This window comes from Natator depressus, chromosome 1, assembly GCF_965152275.1.
Source record: "Natator depressus isolate rNatDep1 chromosome 1, rNatDep2.hap1, whole genome shotgun sequence".
Classification (NCBI taxonomy): domain Eukaryota; kingdom Metazoa; phylum Chordata; order Testudines; family Cheloniidae; genus Natator; species Natator depressus.
In genome coordinates, this window is record NC_134234.1 from 49526311 (window position 1) to 49550260 (window position 23950).

General features: G+C 45.4%; 1 protein-coding gene across 3 annotated transcripts in view; it reads right to left on the bottom strand.

Moving 5' to 3' along the window:
* LOC141991234 (putative tRNA methyltransferase 9B) overlaps positions 1 to 20779 on the bottom strand; it is an 85825-nt gene extending 65046 nt beyond the window's left edge. Inside the window, exons 1-2 of one of the 3 annotated variants that reach the window (XM_074959520.1) lie at positions 20581 to 20779; positions 19466 to 19486 (exon numbers count right to left, since the gene is read on the bottom strand). The gene's annotated coding sequence lies outside the window, so the exon portion shown is untranslated. The remainder of the gene's footprint in view (positions 1 to 19465; positions 19487 to 20580) is intronic. The other 2 variants (XM_074959512.1, XM_074959529.1) reach the window with 2 other exon arrangements.
* Between the last annotated feature and the right edge of the window lie 3171 nt (positions 20780 to 23950).

The following is a 23950-nucleotide window of genomic DNA, read 5'->3' on the forward strand; positions in this document are numbered from 1 at the left end:
TAAGTCATTATGCAAGGTAACCTATTTCCCCTTGTTTTTTCCTAAACCCACCCCCCCACCCCAGACGTTCTTGTTAAACCCTGGATTTGTGCTGGAAATGGCCCACCTTGATCATCATACACATTGTAAGGAGAGTGATCACTTTACATAAGCTATTACCAGCAGGAGAGTGAGTACGTCTTCTGTACTTTCCACAGTATGCATCCGATGAAGCGAGCTGTAGCTCACGAAAGGTTATGCTCAAATAAATTGGTTAGTCTCTAAGGTGCCACAAGTCCTCCTTTTCTTTTTGCAAATACAGACTAACACGGCTGTTACTCTGAAACCTGTCTGTATGTGTGTATATCTTCTTACTATTTGTTCCATTCTATGCATCCGATGAAGTGGGCTGTAGCTCACGAAAGCTTATGCTCAGATAAATTTGTTAGTCTCTAAGGTGCCACAATTACTCCTGTTCTTTTTGCGGATACAGACTAACACGTCTGCTACTCTGAAACCTTCATTAAGGAAAGCCTGAACGACCTTAAATTAGAATAGCAGTTCTCAAACTTCATTGAACCACAACGCTCTTCTAACAAAAAAAATTACTACATGACCCATGAGTGGGGACCGAAGCCTGAGCTTGCCATCCCAGGTTGGGGGGGCCCAAAGCCCAATCCCGACTGCCCCAGGCACGGGGACCAAAGCCAAAGCCCAAGGGCTTCAGCCCCAGGCAGAGGACATATAACTTGAGCCCTGCTGCCCAGGGCTGAAGCCCTTGGGCTTCGGCTTCACCCCCAGGCGGTGGGGCTCCGGCTTCAGCTTCGGCCCGGGGCCCCAGCAAGTCTAACATCAGCCCTGGTGACCCCATTAAAATGGGGTCATGACCCACTTTGCGGTCCCCATCCACAGTTTGAGAACCCCTGAAGTAGAGGTTAAAAACCTAAATATCGAGTATAATGCTACTGAGATACTGATACAAAACAATTCTATGTCTCTGTGACTTTATAATGTTTATAACACATGCAGGTCTCAGAAGACTGGGTTGTAGGCAGTGAAGCCTAGTGGTCAAAGCCAAATACCAGTGCCAAAGGTCAAGACGGATTCCTGAGTCCGACTCTGAGTCAAGGGTCAGACCAAGATTGCCAGATGCTAGGGAGGGCAGGAGCAAGGATGGGAACAAGGCTGACTGGAGCTGTGAAAGAGCAGGGCAAGAGACAAACACAGGGAGTCTGTGGGCGTGTGTTGAGCTGCTGCTGAGCTGAAGAACCAGCCTGCTAGTTTCCTCAGCCAATCAGACAGGGCGGGTCCATCAGGCAGCCTGGCTGGCTCATTAGGGTGTCAGGAATACTGAGCAGGTGCAGCTGCCAGGCCTTAAGTCTGACAGCAGGAAACTAGAGGCTATGGACCTGAAAGAATGAATTGCAGATGTCACATGCCCATTCATTATCTGTGGCGATATGAACAGTCACAACAGATTGTTCAGAAGTAAGAAAAGTGATAAAAATGGAAAATGTTTAGAGCAATTCTTTGAAGAGAATAATTTAGTAATATTAAATGATGGAGCCCCCACCAGGTTCAATACAGCTGACGGAAGCGTCTCATGCCTGGATCTGGAAATAGCTTCTAGCACCATAGCAAGTAAATGCAGCTGGGAAATTTACAAAGAAGAGGGAATTGGTAGTGACCACTTCCCAACATTGCTTATTTTTAGATTTCAGGTGGGGATATTATCTTCATCTTTGGTATTTCCTTTCCCTTGATATATAAGTAAACTGGAAATGCATTTGAAACAGAAGTGAGGGCAATGTGAATGAGCAATGTATAAATGAAGATTTTGAGGAATTCTGTAGGACTATTACTAAGGGAATCATAAAGACATATATATATTTACACATATATTATAGTGGAACAAGAAATGTGAAATGGTAATTAAGGAAAGGAATAAAGCAAATAAGACTGCAAAAAAAATCCTTAAATAGCAGACAATGAAATATTTAAAAAGGCAGTTGCACAAAGGATTATATAAAAGACAAAAAGAGAAGGCTGGAGAATCTACTGCAGGAAAGCTAATAAAGATACCAATACTTAAACAAATTAGGAAAATGAATGGAATAAAGAGTAAGAACCTCATAATACCAAACTTAGGAGTTGCAGTATATGGAGTAACAAGCTCCAACAAAGAAAAAGCAGAAAATCTGGGCACCATGTTTCAAAAAGTCAGTAGTGACAAGGATCAGATGATAGAAATTAGGGAGAGAAAAATAAGTTCATTAATGATAATTATGAAATCATGAAGAGGTGGGAGGAGCAGCAGTTATTTTAAATGAAAACTTTCATATGAAAGATCACCAAAAAATGATAAGGAGCAAAAGCACTGCACCAGCAAGGACAAAATAAACTTTGAAATGCTTAAACACTTAAGTGAAGGAAACTTGAGAGTGATACTAAAAATATATAGCATAAGGTGAAATACCTAAAGACCGGAAACATGTGATTATCATCCCTGTTAGGAAACCAGGTAAGTTGCACTCAAGACCTGAGGCACACAGACCAATTGCACTCACAGCATGTTTAGATAAAACCATGGAAACAATGGTAAGGAGATTAGAAGTCCAATAGAAAGAAACAGGTTCCTAGATGTAATCAAAATGGGTTCAAAACAGGGTAGGAGTGAGATTAACCACATTGTAAGGATAGAGACAGAAGCATAAAAAAGCTTGAGAACCAAAGAATTCACTATAGTAAACTTCCTGGACATGGGTTAGAGAGAAAGACTACTACATAAATTGGCATCCATGAGTATTCTAGGAAGAACATACAGATGAATAAGGGCATGGGCAGCGGGTGGGAGAGGCTGTGCCTCCCCAAACAGCCAGGCGTGGCCCTGCCCACACTCTGACCCAGGGCTCCACTTCAGCGGTGCCACTGGACTTCAGGGGCTGGGGCCACGCCGCCCGCCTTCCTGGGGTTGGAAAGGCTGCAGCAGCACCTCCGTTCACTCTCCCAGTGCTCCGGGGGTGGCGGGGTACAGCGGCACTGTCGCACACTCTCCCTCCAGGTGCTCCGGGGCTGCGGGCAATACCCAGCCTGGGGCAGGGCCCAGCAGCTGCAGTTGGTGGGGCTCTGGGTTCCAGGGGGTGCAGAAGGAGCAGGGCCTTGTGTGGAAGGGGCAGGGTTGGGGGCTAGCCTCCCCCAACCAGTGGTTCACGTGCCGCCCATAGATAAGGGGCTTCTTAAGGGCATGTCTACTCTACAAACTTATGTTGACCTGTTATGTTGACTTACAGCCACCCCAGTAATTACTGTGGTGGTTCATGTCCACACTACCCTCCTTCTGTTGGTGGTGTGTGTCCTCACCAGGAGTGCTTCCAACCACTTACGAGGGGCAGCGTGGGGGACTGAAAGCCTCAGCTGCTCCCCGGCTCTTGGTTCCCCACCAGGAGCCTGGCTTCCTCTCCTCCCCTGGCTCTTGGCTCCCCACCGAGAATCCATCTGCTCCCCTGCCGGGAGCACAGCAGTCTCCAGATCTCCGCTCCCCCACCCCCCTGAGCTTTCAGCTCCCCACTGAGAGCCCATTTCCCCCCCACACACCCCCACACCGAGAGCATGGCAGCTGCCCAGGCTCTGGGTTCCCGGTTCCCTGCTGCGCCCAATAGGGAGCTCCATGCCTGGAGCCCGGGCACCTGCCATGCTCCTGGCAGGAAGCGGGGAGCTAAGAGCTCAGTGGGGAGCCCAGGCAGCAGCCCAGCAGAGTGGGGAGCTGGGAGCCCGGGTAGCAGCCCAACGGGAAGCACTGGCAGCAGCCCAGCTCTGAGCAGGAAGCCAGGAATCTGGGGGCCAGCAGGGCTCCCTGAGGGGAGCAGGGAGCCTGGGCTGGAAGCCAGGAGCATGGGCAGCAGTCTGGCTGGCAGCAGGGAAATCAGGCAGCAGCTCAGCTGGGAGTGGGGAAACTAGGCTTTCTTGTCAATTTCACAGCTCCAAGATGGCAAGAATGACAGCCAACAGCTGATGTAAGTAACCCGCAGCATCTACATGGACACTGTGTCTGCCCTAGCTACACCAACATAACTCCTCCTCCACAAGAAGTGTAGGGCTTATTATGTCAGTGTAGTAGGGCACTTACATCGGCAGAAGCAAGGCTGTAGTGTGTACACTGATGTAATTAGGTGGACATAAGCTGCATTACAATCAACCTAACTCTGTAGTGTAGACCAGGCCTAAGCAAAAGTCTAAATAAGGTTTATACCTTTGCCAAGGTATATTCAATTGGAAATTCAACTCCACAGGGGAGCGTAATTAGCCCAACCCTCTTCAACATCATGATAAATGGTCTCCTTAAGGAGAGGAATAGAGGACTAGTGATCACATTATTTGCCGATGACTGTGCCATATGGACCAAAACCAGAAATCTTGAAAGTGTCATAAAAACAATGACCTTAAAAGTTGTGCAGAATGGGGAAACAGGTAGGGCTTCAAGGTCTCCACAGACAGAACTAATGACAGGTTTCAGAGTAACAGCCGTGTTAGTCTGTATTTGCAAAAAGAAAAGGAGACTAACCAATTTATTTGAGCATAAGTTTTCGTGAGCTACAGCTCACTTCATCGGATGCATACTGTGGAAAGTGTAGAAGATCTTTTATACACACAAAGCATGAAAAAAATACCTCCCCCCACCCCACTCTCCTGCTGGCAATAGCTTATCTAAAGTGATCACTCTCCTTATAATGTGTATGATAATCAAGGTGGGCCATTTCCAGCACAAATCCAGGTTCTCACCCCCCCCCCCACACACACACACAAACCCACTCTCCTGCTGGTAATAGCTTATCTAAAGTGACCACTCTCCTTACAATGTGTATGATAATCAAGGTGGGCCATTTCCAGCACAAATCCAGGGTTTAAACAAGAACGTCTTGGGGGGGGGGGGGGGGGGTTTAGGAAAAAACAAGGGGAAATAGGTTACCTTGCATAATGACTTAGCCACTCCCAGTCTCTATTCAAGCCTAAAGTTAATTGTATCCAATTTGCAAATGAATTCCAATTCAACAGTTTCTCGCTGGAGTCTGGATTTGAAGTTTTTTTGTTGAAGAATTGCAACTTTCATGTCTGTAATCGCGTGACCAGAGAGATTGAAGTGTTCTCCGACTGGTTTATGAATGTTATAATTCTTGACATCTGATTTGTATCCATTTATTCTTTTACGTAGAGACTGTCCAGTTTGACCAATCTACATGGCAGAAGGGCATTGCTGGCACATGATGGCATATATCACATTCGTGGATGTGCAGGTGAACGAGCCTGGCTCTTCTGGCTCTATCAATCTGTTTCTTCAAACACCTACAAGATCTCTATCAAGCATTCTTACAACTACAATATCCACCTGCAGAAGTGAAGAAACAGATTGATAGAGCCAGAAGAGTTCCCAGAAGTCACCTACTACAGGACAGGCCTACCAAAGAAAATAACAGAACGCCACTAGCCGTCACCTTCAGCCCCCAACTAAAACCCCTCCAACACATTATTAAGGATCTACAACCTATCCTGAAGGATGACCCAACACTCTCACAACTCCTGGGAGACAGGCCAGTCTTGCCTACAGACAGCCCCCCAACCTGAAGCAAATACTCACCAGCAACCACATACCACAGAACAGAACCACTAACCCAGGAACCTATCCTTGCAACAAAGCCCGTTGCCAACTGTGCCCACATATCTATTCAGGGGACACCATCACCGGGCCTAATAACATCAGCCACACTATCAGAGGCTCATTCACCTGCACATCCACCAATGTGATATATGCCATCATGTGCCAGCAATGCCCCTCTGCCATGTACATTGGTCAAACTGGACAGTCTCTACGTAAAAGAATAAATGGACACAAATCAGATGTCAAGAATTATAACATTCATAAACCAGTCGGAGAACACTTCAATCTCTCTGGTCACGCGATTACAGACATGAAAGTTGCAATTCTTCAACAAAAAAACTTCAAATCCAGACTCCAGCGAGAAACTGTTGAATTGGAATTCATTTGCAAATTGGATACAATTAACTTAGGCTTGAATAGAGACTGGGAGTGGCTAAGTCATTATGCAAGGTAACCTATTTCCCCTTGTTTTTTCCTAACCTCCCCCCCCCGCAGACATTCTTGTTAAACCCTGGATTTGTGCTGGAAATGGCCCATCTTGATTATCATACACATTGTAAGGACAGTGCTCACTTTACATAAGCCATTACCAGCAGGAGAGTGGGGTGGGGGGAGACAAAACCTTTTGTAGTGATAATCACCCATTTTTTCACGGTTTTTGTGTATAAAAACGTCTTCTGTATTTTCCACAGTATGCATCCGATGAAGTGAGCTGTAGCTCACGAAAGCTTATGCTCAAATAAATTGGTTAGTCTCTAAGGTGCCACAAGTACTCCTTTTCTTTTTGCAGATAAAACTAAGGGAATGATCTTCACAACAAAATCCAAAAGATTTAAAGTTATATCTATATAACCAACAGATAAATATAGTAAAAAATTACAAATTCTTAAGTGAGATATCTGATAACAAGCTCACTGAGAGGGACCACACTGAAAATATTAAAGATAAGGTACAAAGGTAGAATTAACTAAAAGTATCTCTGGAACATTTTGGGGAGTGGATAAGAAAATGGTGGTATAATGTGATACAGAGCTCTAATTAGAGCAATTACTGAGTATAGATACCAGGCCTTTGGGTCAGCCGTGAACGGGAATCTGAGAAAACTAGACTATATACAAGCACAGGCATTGTGTATTGCATGTGACGCCTTCATTATTACACCTGTGTGTGTACTACAGATAGTAGCCAGTGAAATACCGATCATTTTTAGAATGAAGCTCCTAGACTTAACTTTTTGGGCCAAAGTAGTAGACAATTGCAAAGACAACAACATGAACCTAATAATATATAATGATTGTTGGGAATTAAGTGGAAGTCAGGTAGGACAAAAAAATATCAAAATTCCCCACAAAAGTAGAGTAGAGTAACTCCCCACTTAACATCCTCTTGCTTAACATTGTTTTGATCTTACGTCCCTGCTCCATTACAGAACATGCTCATTTAAAGTTGTGCAATGCTCCGCTGTAACGTCATCTGGCCGTCTGCTTTGTCCACAGCTGGCAGCCACTGTCAGCTCCCCTAGGCCCCCACCACCCCACGCGCTGGCGGACCTTGCAGATCAGCACCTTGACCCTGCTCCCCCCGCCTTCTGCCCACGGCAATCAGCTGGTGTGCGGCGTTCGGGAGGCAGGAGCAAGGATGCGGCACGCAGGCTCCCCCTCCTGCCTCCTGAACGCCGCAAACCAGCTGATTGCTGTGGGCGGAAGGCAGCCGAGAGAGGGGGGAGCTGGCGCGCCGTGTTTTTGCTTCTCCCCAAAGCCTCCTGAATGCCCTAAGACAGTTGATTGCCGCGGGCAGGAGGCGGGGGAAGGCGCTGATCCGTGGGGTCCGCTGGCGGGCAGGAGGCACTGGGGGGGGGCACGTAGGGGAGTTGATAGGGGGGCTGCCAGCCTGTTTAATACCCTGTATTAAATTGCTTGTTTAAAATGTATATAATGCCTTTTGTCTGGCAAAAAAAAAAAAAAAAATTTCCTTGGAACCTGACCCCCCCCCCCAATTACATTAATTCTTATGGGGGAAATTGGATTCGCTTAACATCGTTTCGCTTAAAGTCACATTTTTCAGGAACACAACTACAACGTTAAGTGAGGAGTTACTGTATAGAAGTGGATAAAGCATCTTAATGAAAAGAAAGTACTGAAAGACCAAAATCTATAGCTATGGGAAAATATTATATCATTGGAAAACCATCCCCTGAGACAGACATGGAATTACATAATTAAATTAATAAAAGGAGAAGATTGCTATATCTTGTATATTTACCAAATCTATGTATTTGTGATAAATGGGGACACTACTGCCAAATATATGCAGATAGCATGGAACAAGAAGAGTGGGAACAGCCTTCTGTGTGCACTCACTTGGACTCAAGGAAGCCGCAAGGTTAATAACTTTGTATCTGTCATTATGACTGAGCTAACAGGGATTATGCTAGGACTAAACTGAGCTATAGATATGTGGCCAGCTACCGTGGCCACCCTCTCTGATTCCTTGTCAGGGATGCGGGCAATTTATGGTGGTAAATCTGACAGCAGAAATGATATTAATGAAGTATTACTGCTAACAACCAAACAGGCACATAACTGGCTATAACCACAGTACTAGCACGGATCCTGGTGCACGTGGGGATACCTGTACTAGATAACATTCTGGCGGACAAACAGGCAAAAAGTGCTACTGATAATGAACAAGTTGACTTAGGAATCCCCTTAAGCAAACTGGAATTTAAATACCTAATCAAAAATGAGATAAGGAAGGAATGGCAAGAACTGTAAGCAAATGAAATGAAGGGGAAAACATTCCAATAAGTATGCCCAACTGTTGAAAATGGTGATGTAATCCAAAGCCCTGAGAGGAAGAGTGAAGCGGTTCTATTAAGAATTCTAACACAGCATTGCAGATTAAATAGTAATTTATTTCTAATTAACAAGCATAAAGATGAATTATGCATAACCCAGGACGCAATAGATCATATCATTTGGAATTATAACGACTGTACCAGTGAAGGAGGTGTTTATATAGAAAACTCAGGTCTTAATGTAACAATTTTCCTTGTAACATCAAGAATAGAAGGAAAATAAGAAAAGCTCTTCTGCAACTCTTTAAAAAGTTTAAGAATACCAGGAAGGGCGTGAGACTCTAAATCATGAACAAGATACAAAGTACAGTGCATGATAGTCATAGACAGGAAGCAAGAAGCCGGGGGCTATACGGAGAGTCTGCAGTCACTGTCTGAGACTACAGAGAATAAAGATACTCGGAGGGTCAACGAGGAAACCCAGGAGGGAGAATAAGCCCTCGGACCCTCTCCTGAACAGACAAGTTAGGCAGGAGGCCAGGACAGAGATGAGGCATTCCCAGGAAGTGGAGCAGGTTCCAGCGGTAAGCCCTGATAAACGGGCATGATCTGGACTTCCAGGGAGAGAGCTCTGGGAGTTGTTCAGTGGAAGACCAGCAGGGGGCATTTAAGAGGCATGAAGGGCCAAGCCTGAGGAGAGCAGAAGTTGGTTTGTTTTGTACCTTTGGATTGGGTTTGTTAGGGGATTCCAGGGGACAGCCCTGATAGTATGTCTATACTGCACTGGGAGTCAAGCTCCCAGCCCAGGTAGACAGACTCATGCTAGTGGGGCTTGAGCTAGTGTGCTAACAATTGCAGAATGAACACAGCAGCTCAGGCCCACCTGACCCCATGGGTCTGAGCTTTGGTGGCTAGCCGCAGTCTTTGCCAGAGGCACAGTGTGCCACCGTTATTTTTAATACACTAGCTCAAGCCCTGCTAGTGCGAGTCTGCCTACCTAACTTGCTGACAGTCCCAGCCCTGAGAAGAAGGGTGAACCTAGACAGGCTGTGGGGGGTGAAGGCCTGAGAAAGGGTGAGTAGGAAGAAGTCCAGGAAATCAGCAGCAAGGAGTTGGATGAAACAGTCGCTGACTGCTAGTTATAGGGTCCCTGGGCTGGAACCCAGTATAGTGGGAAGGCCTCGGTTCCCCTACCAGCCACAGGAGAAAGCAGTGTGAAGCTCTGAGATAGGGATATGGATCGATGGAGAGCCCCGTCGGAAGGATGCAAGGACCACGGGGCTCAGAGTCAGATCTGGAATCTTGATACAAGGATACTAGACTTTTATTTTTGAGAGGCTGTTACCTAGGAAGGGTTGGCTGCAGGGCAAAGTCATGGGAAGAGGCGGACCACCAGAGAGGCCATCAGCTGGGAGTGCCAGTCAGAGATACATTATGCTACACCCAACCACTCTAGTGGTGAGTCCACTTTTTCACAAAGCCATTTCCAGATCATGAATGTATTAAATACTGCTCCTGTTGGTAGTACTGCTCCCTGGTACACTTCAGTATTAATTTCACTGCATGCTGAGAATGGACAGTTTATTCCTACTTCCACTTTATTTCCCATCTGTTTTTAATCCATGATAAGACTTCTCCTATCACCCCATGGCTAACAAGTTTTGTTAATAGCCCATTCTGAGGAACGTTATCAAAAGCCTTTTGAAAGGCTAAAATTATATCCATTTGTTCTTTTATGCCCTATTTTGTGGATATTTTTCAAAGAATTCTAATAGGTTACAGAGGCACAATTTATAGCAGCTGTGCTGCTTTCTCGCTATTCTGTTTTGTAACCAAGCAAAGATTTTCTGAACTACTTTTTTCCATGCTGAAGGCTCACTGGTATACCCACCAGATGGCTGGCGGGGGGAGGCATTGGCAGTACAAATCATGAAAGAGCCATAACTCTATTGGAGGAAGATGCGCTGAGGCACCAGGCTTCTGTGCAGATGGTCCTTGCCTCCAAAGATCTATCAAGATATGCAAGTTTATGGGGGCAAGCCCCATATTAGTTCCATAGGGGAATACCACCTCCTAAAGCAGTGGTTCCCAAACTTGTTCTGCCGCTTGTGCGGGGAAAGCCCCTGGGGAAAGCCCCAGGTTTGTTTACCTGCCGCGTCCGCAGGTTCGGCCGATCGCGGGTCCCAGTGGCCGCAGTTCGCTGCTCCAGGCCAATGGGAGTGGCTGGAAGTGGCGTGGGCCGAGGGACATACTGACTGCCGCTTCCAGTGGCTCCCATTGGCCTGGAGCAGCGAACCGTGGCCATTGTAAGCCGCGATCGGCCGAACCTGCGGACGCAGCAGGTAAACAAAGCGGCCGGGCCTGCCAGGGGCTTACCCCACACAAGCGGCAGAACAAGTTTGGGAACCACTGTCCTAAAGGAATGACAATGAGGAAACTCAAAATCCAAACTTGAGGAGTCTTCTTTCCCCTGAGCAGGGTCCCTTAATGTGTTACCATGTCTCCTTGTCTCCAGAAAGGAGGCTAATTGGGAAGTTTCAATATGAACTTAGAATAGAAGTGCACACCAGTTAACATTTAGTTTTCTAAGAATTTTTTCACAGTGGGAAAAGGGAAGTTTTCCCCCTAGAGAAGTAGTGAGGTGTTCCAAACACTTAAACCACACACACCCCTGAAGTTTGCAAAGATCCTGGGCGATTTTCAGGAGGCAAAAGGCAACCATGTGGGCATCTCTTGCCTTTCCACCTATGGAGATGTTCCACAGTGTGGAGGGGGGAAAATGTGATATTAATAAGCCATAGGTTGTCTTAACTTCTGCTGGCTTCCCCCATGGCTTGGGGAAGAGGGAATCTGGAGGGGGCGAGATAACTCAGCAGGCCCATCCTTTCCTCAAATGGTGAGGAACGGATAGGGCTTGCAAGTCATCTGGCTTCCTCCCGATTCCCTCTCGCCAAAACCATGGGGGAAACAAGCAGAAGTTAAGACAACCTATGGCTGGAACCCTACAGAACAGCTCCTCAGGGCTGGAAGGCAGGGCAAATATGCTGCACGCTCACAGATATAGCGGACAACATGGGACCTGAGTGAGGACTTCAGAATTTTATCCAAAATCCATAACAGCCAAAGGGTATGTTTACACTGCAATCAGAAGTCTGACTGCTGCACATGGAGAGATACTCAAGCTAGCTTTGATCTAGCTAGTTCAAATGGTAACAGAAGTGAAGCCATGACAGCATGGGCTATACAAGCCTACCCAGGACCCTGGATATGCACTTGAGTGACCAGCCCCTGCTGCCACCCATTCTGCCAATGCTTCACTGCTATCTATGTTTGAGCTAACTAGCTTGGGTTTGTCTCCATATGTGGCAGTCACTTCTGTTTGTAGTGTAGACATCCTAACAGTTGTTAGTTTCAAGTTCTGCTCTTAAGTAATGTATTTCCTAATCCGGCTTTCAACAAGAACTAAAGAAACTACATGCGCAGAAGTCAGACAAGAATAGTTGAAGTATACACCAATTACTTTTGCTACAAACAGATAAGAGTCAAAGAGTAGAAGAATACCAGGAATTCAGAGTGTGCTCTATAGATAAATGGGATCCCAGTCTAAGGTTGAACATTCCCAACATACTGAAAACTACCTTGTGCTCTTCTTATGAAATATCTGAGATACCAGAGGCATACTCTAACACTGAAGATTTTGCTTAAGAAATTGACTGCATGACCGCCTGTTCATAGAAGCCTAAATTTAATCTGAATACTAATGCTGGCATTGTGTTGATTTTACTAAGTCAATTTATAAAAAAAAGCATACTATCTGCTCAACCACCATACAAAGGTCCTTCATTACTGCTGGGGCCTCACATTCCAAAACCCTGTCTTGCAAGAAATTACATGCATTTGAACACTGACAACAAACGAGATCTGACAAGTAAACATTCTGCATCAATGGGACTGGAAATCTGGACTTCGAACGCCTTCATCTCCTGATGAGATCATATTATTGGTTTCTTCATGTGAAGCATTAAAAGTGTCCTTCCCCTCTGAAAAGTCACACAGAATCCATGAAGAATGTGAAGTTCAAGAGGCGACGGTTCCCACGAGCTAAACCAATTAGAGATTAGCGTTCAACAATACACCTTTCAGGAAGATGAAGCATGGAAAATCTAAACACCTTTTTTGTTATAGAAAAAGAGAGTTGTTTTTTCCCCTCACAGTTGTTTACATGAGCTGGACAATCTAGGCCTGATTCTCTTCTCACCGATACTCCAGTTTTACACCGGCGTAACTCCACTGAGGTAAACAAGAAGAAAATCAGGCAGAACTGATACTATCCACTGTACCAATACTTTCTTACAGCTGTGGGATTAGATGGGTAGTAAGTGTGAATACTAAAAACAACCTGAAACTAGTTGTTTTATAAATATTAAATGCTCCTACAGCTGTAGGGATGGTGTATGGCAGGGGTGGGGAGAGAGAGAGCGTAGCTGGAGTGTTGTGCTCTGGCAATCCCCAGTTGGCAGAGCTTCCTTTTGGGGGCATAGCCAACCAGTAAAGTTTATTGCAGTCCCCAGGCTGCTCTAATCTGTTAGGGTCAGTATATAACTGGCCCCAGAATCCGGGAGCTGCAACCAACTTCTTTGTGGCCCCCTCAGAGAACCCAGTGAAAACTGGGTTCAGCACAGAATCTAGGACAGAGAGAGAACATCAGCCCTGCTATAAGCAGGCTCAACTTCTATCCTCCTCAAATCCCTTCTTACATCTCTTCTGAGAAACTGACAAAAACTTGACAAAGATTAAGCAGCTGGTGTACTGTCTGACCAGTATTTATCATGCTGACCAATTTTGTTTCATTGTTACCTTGTGCTCCCCCCATCTGTTTGTTTGTCTCTTCTTTTATATTTTGATTGTAAGCTCTTTGTAGCATGGACCATTCTTTTTGTTAAGTGTTGGTACAGCCCCTAGCACAGAGGGCCTGATCGAGTTACTAAAATGTTTATAATAATCTACATCAGTAGGATGTGTACTTGCTTACTCAGATCTGAATTTGATCCAAATTGTTTTTAATACTCTGGGAAGAAGGAAGGAACACTTCATAACCCCATTTATTTTTCCTCCCAAAATACTCTGCTGTCGGTATGGGTTAGAGTTTCTTCTGTCTCTCTTGATCACTGCTCACCTTTTCTTCATGCAAGGCCATATTCTGATCTGCACTACCCCAGGGAACTTCATTGACTTCATGGAGTTACTCTGGACTTTCACAAGAGTAACTAAAATCAGAATATATGTATTTTCTCCTTTTACTTTGCTTCTGTTTCAGTCTTTTACCCCTACCCACCAACCTTTCAGTTCCTGTATCTGCATTGCTACATCAAGTCTTTACTTCACAGGAACATTCCCCAGTGTCTCTGTTCCTTGAAACACAATTATTTTTCTAAAAGGCAGAAATGGCTTTGTGCTCTGACACTGGAATACTTCAGGGATTTCTAGAGAACTTACTGTGTGAATGCTGACAGAATGAGCAGGAGACAAACAGAAGCTTTTTTCCTCTAAACAGGGTCATAGATGTCATTGTGTTTCTAGTAGAGCAATGAAGAAAGGCATTTGGAGATATATATATATATTCTGCACGAGTCTGCTTAACAAAAAAAAAAAAAAGAGACACCCTCACGTGCAGCAATTCTATTAAATAACCCCAACAACAGTCTATAATGGTACCTCTGCAGATTTTTTCTTTGATAGTACAACTGATCTAAGTCTAATACAGAAGAAGATCTATCACACACATGTGCATTATCAATGTGGTCGTAGAGTTAATATACAATAATTTCTGCTATTATAAAATAACAGCAGTTGGATTTGACAAAAACGGGAAAATTCACTATCTGTGTATTTGATTCTCATAGGCAGAGGCATCCATCAATCTATTACTGTTGGGAGCCAATGCTATAGTTGTTACCAGAACATACTGGTATCATCCTCCTTTGGGTCCCACACTGAAAGAAAGGGTAGAAGAGGCTATAAGTGCAGCATAGCCCCATAGAATTATATTCATGCAAAATACCATAATCCTAAACATCTAAAAGCAATGCTGAGCAGTATTTGGAGGACTGTTCAAAACTAGGTAGGAGGGAATGGGGGGATGAAATTAGTAAATACAAGCTACTTGGATATTTATTAAAAATAGACAAAGATCAGTCTATAACTCACTCTGACCCACTTATTTTTTACGAAGTGGGATGAGGGGCCCTAGTTATGCTTTTAGGTATCTGTGTACATGTCCTGCAGAGGCCGCCTCCCCTATTCTACCACCTTTTCTAGGGAGAGAAAAGGCACAAAGAGAAAAAGAGAACTTACATTACATCCCACTTTCTTTGAAAAAGGTCATGGGATGGAGGAGGATGAGAGGCTTATGCTACCCCCATCCTTAGTGACAGAGTCAACATTCTCATTTGATCTACCAGTGGAACCCCATTCAAGGCAATGGTACAACCACACTAAAAGATGGGGAGAAATCAGGGGAAGCCAGGAGTGAGAATCAATAGTCCTGCAGCAATTTGGAGAGGGTCATCACTGGATGTAAAAAGACTAGTCCCTCTCACCCCCTCCAGTGGCTGCACCTCTAAAAGGCCTCTGTAATCCTTTCCTCTTCATTTGATGTCAATGAGTTTGCACTAGTGTAACTGAGAGGAGAATTTTGCGCATGGTCTCTCAACCATGAGGTTGCTTTGGTGTTCCTTGAGACTACTGAGCTAGAGGGTTTCTTTTTACATCTCTTCTGTTTGAATATGCTTGGCACAAAGTATGGATAAACATGACAAAGACCCTAATCCTGCAATTAACTCTGCTGAGAGCAAACTTCAACATACTTACAGTAGTTGGATCTTCCTAAGAGTTCCATTGTCATTAAGAAACATTCCTTTTTTAGCAAGCCAACTATAAGGTTGATGGGGCTGTGGAAGAATTTTTGAACTCTGCATTGTCCTTTAGGCATATTTCTGATGGGATGATGAGCTGCTTTTACAGCCCACTCATGCCATCTGAGTGCTATAAAAAGTCTGTAGGAGAACAGAGAATAGACCTTTATATACTTTTTTGCCCTGTTAAGGTACATTACAGTAGTATAATCTCAAGGTGACAAAGGCACATATATGCATGACCTGGTCTAAGCATGAAATGGAAGGTCCCATTCACCTTAACAGGTACAGATGGTAAAAAGTATTCTTGATGTGGTTGCTACCTGCACATCCAGCAGTAGCCTCTGTTCCAATACCTATCCTATATTGTAAACATGATTCACAAGTAACAGCCACCCGCAGCCAATTAAAGGAGTTTCTATGTATTTTATCATTCCTTCTCATTGTTTCCCCAACGAAACAAAATTAGCTAACTCTTGTCCAGATTGGGCCTCAATGTAGACCTCATGCAGCCTCAATCTCCAGCTAACAAAGATCCAAACTGAGCACAGGGACTGAAGGGAGGCAACCTGTACCTCAACTATTCAGGGGCTGATGGGGCAAGGGTAACTGATGCAATAGCATCTGAGACACTGCACGGGTGCAGAATAGCCAGGGCATGAGAACACCCTCTTATTCCCCCTCCTGTATCCAATATACCCATGCCTGCCCTGGCCCACCCCAGAATGTCCCCTCTTCCAGGTCTTCCAATGGGATGGGCAAGGTGCACAGCCAACTCTGTGGCTCCAGCAGAGGGCCTCTTGCACATTGGGTATTTCCTAATGAGACACACGGCTCCTGTTCAGCCACTCTGCCCCCTTGCACATAGGCTCACCGTTTGAGACACAGGCACAAAGCCCCGCTAGCTGCTCACTTTCAGAAAAATGAAAGTCAAATACCTTTTCAAAAGAAAAATAAAAGATGAAAAGAACTAATCTCTGTCTTGCCAGAAAATCCACTAGTGTAACATACAATGTAGCTGATCTGGAATAAAAAATTTGTGTGGGGTCATGCGAGTAGAGTCTTGTCCAATATATACAAAAATTCTATCTTAAGACTGTTGGGAATATTTCTTTTAATAAATTAAAGCCCAACATGTTATACCACAGTAGGAAGAGAAGTTCTGTCTGAATTATACTTTCCCCTTCCCCCCGCTTACCTAAGCGATTCCTACATTTTGACAATAAGATGCTTCTAGCTCTAAATTATTTCTACATTTCAGATTCATACAGAAATATATATAAAGCAAATGAACAAAAATGAAAATATATTCATGCAACTGTTTCTGCCTATCACCTTTAATCTTTCAAGCACTTTAAAATGTGCTTCCCACAGAGGGAGAGAGAGATCTATTTTTGCTTTAGGTGAATATAAAAGTAATTTGTTGCCATAGCAATATTCTTCCAACCCGAATGTTCTGAACACTGTAGTTGCTTCAGCTTTTGGGCAAACTGTAACCATCACCATACCCCATTTAAAATGTCATGTTTCACTAACCTCTTTAGTTTGGCTTTGATTTCATCTTTCTTCTACACAATATTAAAAAATTTAATTCAATACAAATATTTATGTCTATATGAGCTTACTCGCAGAGACCAATTTCAAATAATCATTTACTTGTATCTTGTTTAATTAAAATTCACTGGAAACCTCAAGCTTCTCTAACACAGACATAGAAATAAAACCAAGCTGTACCCAATGGACCAAGTTCTGAAGCCCATGGGACTTATGTGCATGATTTGGAGGGCAGATTTTTACCTGTACTGATTTATTTTTAAGGGCCATATCATCATCTCATAGACTACTCCAGTGGTTCTCAACCAGGGGTACGTGTACCTCTGGGAGTACACAGAGGTCTTCCGGGGGGTTGTGATGTTCCCCTCTGGTGTTATCCGGACCAGTGATCTGCTAGGTCACTCCAGTCCTTGACTCTGGGAGCCAGCCTTACCCTGCTCTGCTGTGAGAGCCCCCACTCCTGGGCCGTTCACGCACAGTCTCTGGTATGTAAGCTGCTTCATGGATCGTGCAACTGAATGACACTAACCAATATCTCCAGTCCCAGACACAACCTTAGGAACCTCCGTCTTGCAATGTCCAGTTATGCCCACTGGATGCTGCAAGCTTATGTGAGTTTGTCAATTTAACAAACAAATTGATATACACCAGGCTTGTTATCCCGAGAGGAATCTCTGACACGCTTTAAACCAAATGTACTGCTTCAGGTAGAACAAACAAATTTATTAACTACAAAGATTGTTTATTCTACCCTATCTTTGTAGTTAATAAATTTGTTTATTCTACCCTAATTTATTAACTACAAAGATAGATTTTAAGTGATATTAAGTGAAAGGCAAAAAGTCAGAGTAGTTACCAAAATAAAATAAAATACAATATAAGCACGCAGTCTAAACTCTCAACCCTATTAGGCTGGGCAACATCTAGACTAAACAGTTTTTCTCACCCCACTGGATCTTGCAGTCCTTAATATACAGGTTTGCTCCTTAAACCTGGGCCAATCTCCTGTGCTGGAGTCTTGTCTTCCTCTCAGTATCTTGGTTGTTTGCAGCATAGGTGGGGGCAGGAGAAGGGCCCAGTATGTGTCCACTCTGTCTGTTTTATACCCGCAGTCCATGTGCTTGTAGAACAAAAGTCCAGGCATGCCTGGGGGGTATTGCTCCGTCACCCAGCAAGGTTGAGCAATTCCTCTGGTGTGGCCTCATGAAGGTGAGTCATTGCATTGTAGCTCCCTTGCTGGACAATGGCTGTTGATGGATTGTTTCACACCCTGCCCAGGCATTAGTTACTTTCCTTGCTGTTGCCTCTGGGGAGTTAATATCTGACTGATTCCCCAATTTACAGCAACCATACTACACAATTCTCATAACTTCATATGCATTAATGATATACATATATGGATAGAGAAATGACTTTAAGCAGATCATAACCTTTTTCCTTATACCTTACAAGGCATGCTTTATGTGTAAGATCACGATTATATGAAAATGAGGAATATGGGGCTTACAGTATGCTCCCCCAAGCCATAGAATGTGACAGGGGTACATCAGCTCATCTAGATATTTGCCTAGTTTTACAACAGGCTACATAAAAAGCACTAGCAAAGTCAGTGCAAACTAAAATTTCATATAATGACTTATTTATATGGCTCTATATACTATATCCTGAAAACAAAGTACAATATTTATATTCCACTTGATTTATTTTATAAGTATATGGTAAAATGAGAAAGTAAGCAATTTTTCAGTAATAATTAAGGTTAAGATTTTGTAATGCTCTGCCTCTAGAACCAAGCTCTACACAGGAGATCTACCAGAGCCTGGATCATGTACACAGAAGCACTGTGCCTACACACTAGCTCCTGTCCCACCACTGTGTGGAGTAGCTTTATTACTGTGTAAAGACATGAGGTGCCGTGGCAGACACCAAAAGTCATCCTCCATTTTGGAAGGTGGAGTTCTGAACCATTTGGTGGAGCACAGACTGTGGCAGACTGAAGCCTACAGAAGCCTCTCATTGCTGTGTTATGTAATGTTTAACTAAAAATAATGTAGCTGTTAAATACAAGCTATCTGTGCCTTAATAATAAGAAGAGCACAACTCCCTTTGCCCTTTCCAGCTCCTTAGCAGCACAGCTCCAGTTTCCATGAGCTATCCCACAAGCCACTTCCTCTCCCCACCTTTTCCCCCACACCTTGAGTAAGGGGGTTTCATCCGGTCTGCACTGACTTACTTACAAAAGCAAATACCAATGGATTGAGGTAGGTGTGATACCACAGTGGGCAGCAATCTCATAAGCTCTGCTCCTGCCAACCTGCAATTCACACTCCACCAAATGTTGAATCCCCCATTTGAAAGGGAAACTGTGTGTGTGGCTCCTGACTAAGAACTGTGCACATGCTATTGTGGGATTTTGTTGTTGTTACCTCATGTTACTCTCATCCCACCCTGACCTGCTTGTTTGTCTCACACACTGTTACATCTTGTCTTTTAGACTGTAAGCTCTTTGGGACAGGGACTGCCGTTTACCATATTGTTTTACAAAACCTAGCAAGATAGGTTACTGACCTGGCTGGCTTCTATGCAATACTGCAAAGTAAATATTAAATAAGATTACATAGCATGTTAGGATGCAAATTACTGGGATAGCTTATTTCTTAAATTTAGCATATGCTTTCTTAGTCCAGATGCAAATTATGTTTTTACTATTTTATTTAAATTGGTACAGCCATGTTTAAGACAGATAAGAAATGCAAAATAATGTCTTTCAGATACTTTGTAGCAAACCTGAAACACTAATGCACTCTACACTTTAGAATGAAATTTACCTCAGATGACCTGCCCAGGACTGATTCTCCACCGCCTTGCCCCTCCCTTGTGCACTCTTGTACTGTACCTGCTCCCCGGTGGGATGTCAGGGACAGGCCAAGGGCAAAGAGAGGGCATGCCTGCAAGTCACTGCACTATTACTGTTCTCGTGCCCCTGAGGGGCCCGAGGAAGCAGCTCACATGCAAATTTACACTAGAGAGAGGTCTAGAGGACCCCAGCTACAAAGCACCTTTCCCCTCCTTTCAGGAACCGAGTCGCCGAGAATCAAGGCCCATGGGTCTGCTTCTGAGTAAAACTGAAGTTTGCAAATGCAGAACTTCCTCTGCAAACGCGGGCTAGATGCTCCGCGGGCTTCCCAGCGGCGGGAGCAGAGGGAAACTGGTTTACATTGTCGAAAGCAGCGATTTTAATTACTCTACGAGCGGGGAGGGGAGGACCAGCTCCCTCCAACTCCCCCGGGCAACGGTCTGTTCCGGTGAACTTCATGCCACCCACTGTGGTGTAACCCCCTGCTCCGACCCTGGAAGGGCTGACAGAATTCGCCGGCCCGGCACTACCACGGCAGCTTCCCGTGCACCAGCGGCGGTGGGGTGGGACAGCGCTGAGCAAGGCCACCCCTCCCTCCCTCAGGTGGGACCAGGCTATGCCCACCCGCCCCCCGACCTTGTGCACCAGACACTAACTCCCCTCTCCCGCCATACGCGTTGCACAAGCAGCCAGTCAAGTGGCAGCGCCGCTGCGTCTCCCCTCATGTGATGCTCCTCTTCTCGCCCCGCACAGCGCCAGCGGCCCCCTCCCCGCGCGGGGCTCGCCCGGCCCGGCCCGGCCTGCTCCAGTCGCTGCGGCTACTCACCCCGACTCCCTCCTGCCGCACGCCGGGCAGGCACTGGGCGCCGGGTCCAGGCGCCTTCCCCGGGCGGGGGGCTGTCCGGAGGCGGCGCGCGCTTCAGTGGCCACGTGGGGCTCACTCCCAGGGCCAGTCTCCCTGGAGCCTCAGCCGGCGCGGCGCGGCGCCCTTCCTCCGCCCCCAAACAATGCTGCTCTCCTAGGTTACGGGCTCGCTCGGTCCCTATTGGAGCCTTTTGTCCTGTGACTCACTGGAGCGGCGCCGCAGGCCCAGCCTTCGTGTTTGTGAGGGGGATTACCCGGGAGAACCTTGCAGGGGGGTCCCTCCACGTGCTCCTGAGCGGGAAGGGTTTGGCAGATGCAGAGGGGCTCCGGAGAAGGCCCCCGAAGCGGAATGCCTGCATTTGACGCCGTGGGCCCGTTGATTTACCTTTAGGATCCCCTTAGGCCGGATTCTGCCATCCTTAGTGTAGTACATGTCTCCGTGAGGAGCTGGCTGGGCCCTGAGTCCGCCATCCTGACTCACTCTGATTTGGGGCCAGACTTTGCTCCCCTTCCCCTCCTCTGGGAGTACTACGAGTACTGGAGTAGGGGTGGGAGAAGCTGGCCTCTTCTCACTATAGTTCCTTGCACTGTCCCGCCCTCAGTCCTTATGCACCACCAGGGATCTCAGAGAAGCACCACAACTGCAAGTAACTTTTGGCTGAGGTATGTGGGAGATCGAGGATCTGCCTTCCTCCAGACAGCCACCAAGATCACCCCATCAATGGCTGTGGGCAGAGAAGACAAAACGCCACAAATCTCCACCTAGGGTGTAGGATGATGGGAGGAGAATGTCAATTCTGTATTATTGTTCCCCCTGTCCCACACAGGCTGGTGCTTGCGGTTCTGATGTCCTAGGTGTGACAAGGGTACCACAACTAGGGTGGAAGATCACTCAATATGACCAGCCCCCCAGAGCTATCTTGACCAGAGACAGCGGAGCTAGAGCTGCACTGTCATGATAACTTCTGGCTTGCTGTTGCTGCTGGCATGTGGGGTACTTTAAAAGGGGCAGCCAGGCCATGAAAAGTTGTCTTGGTTATGGAAAGGAGCAGTTGAGCTAGAGCCACCGTAAAAATGTAATGCCCTAGGCAGCCATTTATGTTTCTTATACCTAATGCTGATTCCCATGCTTACGTCACACCCAGTGTAAACTCTTGTACAGAGATGGGAATCTGTGTGAGAGGAGAGGAAGCAGATGGGTACTCTCCATGCATCATCCTGCTTACAACCTTGCAGGGATTTAGCACCAAAGTTAACACTAATGGAGTCATAGCTTTGGTGTTCAGCCCATCCATAAGGGAAGGGGCCCATGGTAGTTCCTGGTGGCAGCACTCCACTGAAGCCATGCTGTCAGTGAGCCAAGGGTCAGTCAGGGTACCTAGAAACAGTTTAGAGGCCCAGGCCCTCTGCACAAGGGGCGTCTGGAAGATCCCTGTAGATCTGGTGGATCTATGGTTTTTGCAGGCCATTCTCTGGTCAGATTTGCAGAAGAACAAACACTACTCCCTCCTACTCCCCCCCCCCAACATAAAATCTGCAAGATTTCCCTCATGGAGTTTCTTGTAACATATGCAGATATTCTCATATCTCTATTATATGTAATATTAGATGTTCTTGTGACACCTTAGAGACTAACAAATTTATCTAAGGTGCCACAAATACTGCTTTTCTTTTTGCAGATACAGACTAACACGGCTGCTACTCTGAAACCTGTTATTAGATGTTCTGAGTATGCTAATAACACTTCTAACACAAAAAAGTATTTATGTGCCAGTTTTGTGAGATTGACACAGTATAAAACTGAGGTGGCGAAGGGATAGTTTAGGATGATTGGTGAGTGGGGGCTTGCCCCTCTGATTTACAGATTTCTCTTGTCTTTTGTAGCCATTTAACTTTAACTGATTCTCTTCTTACTTTTCCACAGATGTAATGCTGCTGATTTGAGTGGAGTCATTCCTGGTTTGTATCCTTGGAAATGAGAAGCAAATCATAGAATCATAGAATATCAGGGTTGGAAGGGACCTCAGGAGGTCATCTAGTCCAACCCCCTGCTCAAAGCAGGACCAATCCCCAATTAAATCATCCCAGCCAGGGCATTGTCAAGCCTGACCTTAAAAACTTCTAAGGAAGGAGATTCTACCACCTCCCTAGGTAACACATTCCAGTGTTTCACCACCCTCTTGGTGAAAAAGTTTTTCCTAATATCCAACCTAAACCTCCCCCACTGCAACTTGAGACCATTACTCCTTGTCCTGTCCTCTTCTACCACTGAGAATAGTCTAGAACCATCCTCTCTGGAACCACCTCTCAGGTAGTTGAAAGTAGCTATCAAATCCCCCCTCATTCTTCTCTTCTGCAGACTAAACAATCCCAGTTCCCTCAGCCTCTCCTCATAAGTCATGTGTTCCAGATCAGGCCCTCTTGAGTTGGTAGCACTCCCACCTACTTTGGATGTGTGTGAATGGCTACACAAGATGCAAGACCATGGAGAATCAGGCCTATAATCCCACTTTGATGTGTAACTTCTATTAGTGTTAGTTGCATTTTCCTGATCCATTAGGACAATTCTCCTCAAAGCTGTTGTTGGATCATATTAAAGAAGTTCTGTATTAAAATCACAAATGAGTTTGATTCCCCATAGTTTAAATTCCAGGGTATTACTAATTAAGAGGTCTCTTGGGTTTTGGTACTGTTTCTCTCCCTCTATGTGTGAAACTTGCAAGCTGCTAATTGCGTTAGTACATTCTAAGACAGAGTCTGTTCTCAAAGCAATTCACAGAGACTCAAAGCAATACTCTAACAACAGAAACAGCACCCAGAGACTCCCCGCCCTTTTGTTGTATTAACAATTGTGATTAAAATAGAGATAGAGGATGTATGTGGATGGATGCTTGGTGTGGATAATAACTGAATGATCAGGGAGGTGCCAGCCTAAGAATCCAGTGTCCATCGGCTGAAGAAGGCGTCAAGTGGAAATAACCAGAGGACCCCCGGAGGGCAGACTGGAATCCACCCAACAGCCTCAAGAATGGGAGAACCAAAGAACAAGATAACATCTAGCAGCACGGAGCCGTCAGGAATGTGCCATCTGCTGATTGATTCAGCAACAGCATGATGAAGCAATTCCCACAGACTGGCCTAGGAAGAAATTCCTATAAAAAGAGACTCTAAAAAGTGAGAACTTTGGGGTCTGATTCTGCAAACCAACTTCCAGGAGCATCAGATGAGCATCTGACAAGGCCCTGCTCCCTCCTCATGTCCAGGCCACCTGGCCAGTGGCTTGGCATGAGCAACTCTAAGGCTGGTAACTATGATGACAACCTTGCAGAACC